Source organism: Cricetulus griseus, chromosome 3 (genome assembly GCF_003668045.3).
Source record: "Cricetulus griseus strain 17A/GY chromosome 3, alternate assembly CriGri-PICRH-1.0, whole genome shotgun sequence".
In the NCBI taxonomy this organism is placed as follows: Eukaryota; Metazoa; Chordata; class Mammalia; order Rodentia; family Cricetidae; genus Cricetulus; species Cricetulus griseus.
This window is the reverse complement of record NC_048596.1, coordinates 108,052,024-108,056,603: the sequence shown is the minus strand read 5'-3', so window position 1 is coordinate 108,056,603 and position 4,580 is coordinate 108,052,024.

Genomic DNA, 4,580 nt, shown 5'->3' with positions numbered 1-4,580 from the left:
AGGAGCCTTGGACCATTTAGATATATTTGTAATCTTCATTCTTATTTAGACAAGGTCTCATGTAACACAGGCTAGCCACAAACTCTTTATGTAGCTGAGGATGACCATGAACATATAATCTTCCTGACTTTACCTTCTGAATGGTGTGATTGTAAACCACTATGCTTGGTTTATGGAAGCCTGGAGATTGAATCCAAGCTTCTTGCATGCTAGGTAAACACACTACCAACTTAACTACATCCACAGAAATTTAGCTTGAAAAGTTTTCTAGCTGTTTGCCAAATTAATATAAATCACCACAAATGCAAAGGATTCCTCAGGGAAAAGAAACTTGGAAACAAGTTAGACAGCATAATAGAAAAGCAACTGCACTCACTAAATGTATATCAACATAAATTGCTATTTTATCTCAACTGTTTGATTCCTACCTACATCAAAATTTGAAAATGTAGATTGAAAACTATTCTATTTTCATGTATATCTGTGCATGTAACAGCTCACATGTTTTGGTCAGAGACAACGTCAGCTCTGGGTCCTCATATTGCAACTTGTTTGAGACAGGGACACTTTGCTGTTAATCAGCAGCATGTGGACCAGACTAGCTACCATGTGAGCTTCCCAAGGATTTTCCTTCCTTTGCCTTCAATCTCATCATAAAGAACTGAGGTTACAGATATGTGTTATGTGCCCTATTTTATGTGAGTGGTGGACATTTAAATTCATGTCCTCATGTTTGAATGACAAGTACACAAAGCTATCTCTTCAGCCACATGACTCAAGTTTTCTCCAGGAGTTTATACTCCTATAAATATGTAAAACATTTCCTTCAAAATTTTCTGATAAACACCACCCAAGTGATCCCATGTTTTTTTCTTAACATAATTCTTTATTGATTCTTTGGAAATTTCACGTTATGCATCCCAATCCCACGGGCCTCCCAGTCCCTTCATATCTGTTCCTCACCCTTGCAGCATGCCCCTCCCAAACTAATGAAAAACAAAACAAGCAAACAAACCACCTCCCTTGCCCATCTTTCCAACACCTCTTCATTCATCCTAGTGGCATCAGGAGCTGCTGTGTGTCATGCGGTATACCCTTTTGTCCAATCATCCCCATCTGCAAAATGTTCATTGCAATGAGTTACTGGTTTGGGTCAAGGTCTCTGGCACACCTTCATCACTGAACCCTCACCAAAACTTCTCTTGGCTATCCTGCTATTGCCCTGAGTCATAGTCCCTTCAGGCACTCCAACAGATCATAGATGGTGTAGGTGTTAGGCCACTCAGATCCATGTGGCCCTGATGGTGTCATAGCCCATGGGTACCAACCTGGTTACAAGTGGGAGCCTAAAGCCTGGGCATACATGTGGCTTTGGTGGCACCATGGGCCACAGACATCAGCACAGATCCAAGCTGTGGTAGAACCATGGACCCAGACATGATCCTCAGGAGCAGTCTGGACTTGGATGTCATCTTGGCCCCAGGTGACAACACAGGGCATCAGATTGGCATGGCTCCCATAGTAGCATGACCCTTGGACATCAACGTGGCTCCAGATAGCAGTCCAGATCTCTTACATCAGCATAGTCTTCAGTGGTATCAGGAGTCACAGACATCAACACAGGCCCTGATTGCAGTAGGACCATGGACCTAGACATAGCTGTTAGTTGCAGCCCAGGCTAGATTTCACCATGGCCCCAGGTGGAGGCACAGGACATCCAGATTAACAAGGCCCTGGTGGCAGTGTGGCCCTCAACCCCAACATGGACTCAGGTGTCTGACCACAAAGCCTTCAGTGGTTACTAAAGCCATGGGCATGGGCATCAACACAGATTCTGGTTGTTGCAGGGCCATGGACCCAGAAACAGCCCCCTCAGAGGTCATCATGTCCCCCAGCAGCAGCACATGCCACTCAGATCAGCATGATCCTGGTGTGACATGGCCTTTGGACACCAAAATGGCCACAGGTGGCAGCACAAACCCCAGGCATCCCTGTTACCTTGGTGGCAACATGTGGTCCCATGTTCTTTTTTTAAATTTTTTTCCATGTTCTTAACAATCTAGTGCACAGTGAGGATCTCTTCCATTCACTGTTCAATGGCTTATTTGATAAAATCCTCCTGCAACGAGGCCCTCATGGAAATGCATAGAAGTAATAGGGATTTCAGAGTTCTAGGGACACATGAATTTCCATGTTTTATATGTTCTGTGAATGCCTTGGAGAAAGTCTGTTTTTCCCCTTCAAACATAGCTTTGCTTTGGCTATTTGCCTGAGATAAGTGCCTTAGAAACATATTTTTTTTCTTGTTCTTTGGGAATTGAATTTTCTCTCTAGTAGATATTCCCTCCTACATTCTTCCTTTACTGCCTCGCCTACATTTTCTCACAAAGCTAAAAGCTTTTTTGACTTTTGTAATTTATTCAGTATAGCAGGGAAAAATAAATGATGGTAAATTCTCAGATATAATATTGAAGTTTTTTTCTAGGCCATTTAACATGACCATAGGACCTTCCATATTATCGAAGGATTTTTCTTTTCAGTTAATTAGCCCATTGAAAAGTAATTATTCTTTTATTTGTATTTACAAATAAATCTACTTCTGACATTTGAAAATCTCAGCTTTTGTTTTGTGTATGTGTGCATATTCACAAGCAGGCCAGAGGTAAACCTAAGTGATTTGTCTTTGTGTAGCCACCACACTTGTTTTCCCACTGGCACCTAGGGTCACATTAGGCTACACTAGGGTGACCAAAAGGCTCCAGGGATCCACTTGCCCGTGTGTCTCCTCATTAATGCTAGTATTACAAACCTATTCCATTGCATCTTTTTTTGGTTGGGAGAGTGTTGTTGAGATCAAAGTGAGGGCCTGGTGCCTATGTAGAAAGAATTTCACCTAATGAGAAGACACCCTCCCAGTCCCTTTCAGATATTATTTCTAAGCAAAAATCTCCTTTGTCAATCATTGAGATTGAGAGGAAAAAAGCTCCATAGTCTCCTCTTTTTGCTAGACCTCTAATTGTGTATTTCTTTTCTTTGCTGTAGTTCATGTATTAATAACATAAAATGAAATCTACGTTTTTATTATCACAATTTACAACACATTCATGCATGAAACATAAAATTGAAGGCAATTTTTATCATTACCTGTGTATCTCCTTTTCAAGAACCATGGCATGTTTGCCTTGATTGCTGGCTGTGTGCTAAGCAAACCAGGAACCTCATGATCTCTCTATTGTTACTAATTTTCTTTCTCCTTTTCAAGTAACCAATGGGAAAAATCCTAGTTAAGTCTCATTGTATTTGAAAAATGGCAAACATTGGCCGCCAAATTTAAATTCCCTTAAAATGGTGGCGTTTTTGTATCTCTTATGTCATCCAGCACAATATCACCAGTTCAGTTATTTTGTCTTCCATGTTCTAGACCCTTTAGAAAAGTCAGAGAGTCTGTAATTAATTCCTACAAAGAAAGCTTTCTGCATTTAAGATCTAGTGAACTGAGCTACTGGAACATCTTAGACATTTCCTAAATCCTCAAAATAGTTTACTTTATGGCTGTTAGTGGTTCCATTTGAAAGCCTGAAAGGTTTCTATTTATTTTCTCCAAATGTTTTCCTCTTTTGGTTAATACACCATCATTAGTAATAATTAATTTTGCTTAACTGAATAGATTTTCAAAAGTATCTATTTTAAAGTTATGAAAATATAAGAGGCAATATTTAATGGACTTTAGATGTCTCCCTAGCTCAGTGCCAGGCATATAAGAAGGTGCTATGATCTGAATGGTTGCTTCCCCCTAGAAATTAAAGGCCTATTCGTCGAGGTAATAGTATTAGGTTGTAAGGCATTTGGGAGTTGGTTTAACTGTGAGAATCAAGCTCTTCCACATAGAAACTGTACCTTTATCAAAGTGCCCCAAATATTTCTCTTACCTCTTTTAATACAGTATTAAAATGAGAGGCAGTCAATAAGCTTGGAGCCCTTCACTAGACACCAAACATGTCAAGCTTCATTTTGGCCTTGTGACATGAAAATCAATGAGGGAAAGGTGTTTATTGTTGCCAAGTCCCTCTGTTTATAGTGTATTGTTATGGAATCCCTAATGGGTGAAGGCAGGATTGTCAAAAATAAAAATGAATGAGTAAGAATAAATGAATGGCATATTCAGTTGAAATAGGACCAAGTCTTCCCATGTCCTCTCTCCAGCATCAAGGTTGAGCAAGCTATCCTACCATATGGAATGAGCTTCAAAAAGCCAGCTCATGATTCGTGTGTGTGTGTGTGTGTGTGTGTGTGTGTGTGTAAATCAATCTTTTTTTATTTTATATACCAATCCCAGTTCCCCCTTCCTCCACTCCTCCCACTCCCCTTACCTTCCCTCTACCCCAACACCCATCCACTCTTCAGAGACGGGAGGACTCTCTAGTTCATGCACTAGGGATAAATTCTAGTCCTACTGCCAGTGGCCCATAAACTCCTAAGCCACACAACTGGCACCCACATTCAGAGGGCTTAATTTGGTTCTATGCAGTTTACCTCCACTATCAGTCCAGAGTCATTGAACTCCCACTAGCTCAGGTTAG